Consider the following 283-nt stretch of genomic DNA (forward strand, 5'->3'; position numbering starts at 1 on the left):
GTGCATGTAAATTTTTTTTCATTAACAGAACAATCAGTACAGATTTGCATATTCATATCACACGAATTTAATCATTACATTTTATATACATGATACATAAATCAACTATTCATTCTAAGAATATAAAGAAACAGAAGATTTTTTTTTTAAGTGAATGATATATCACACAAATATAATTCCTTAACAAATGATTTATTAAAATGACTTACATCCAGATCCAGTTCCACTTCGTCCCCAATTACCATATTGTTGTGTACATAGATCTAAAAGTGTCTCGTCCGTT

This window comes from Penaeus monodon, chromosome 30 (genome assembly GCF_015228065.2).
Source record: "Penaeus monodon isolate SGIC_2016 chromosome 30, NSTDA_Pmon_1, whole genome shotgun sequence".
NCBI classification, from domain to species: Eukaryota; Metazoa; Arthropoda; class Malacostraca; order Decapoda; family Penaeidae; genus Penaeus; species Penaeus monodon.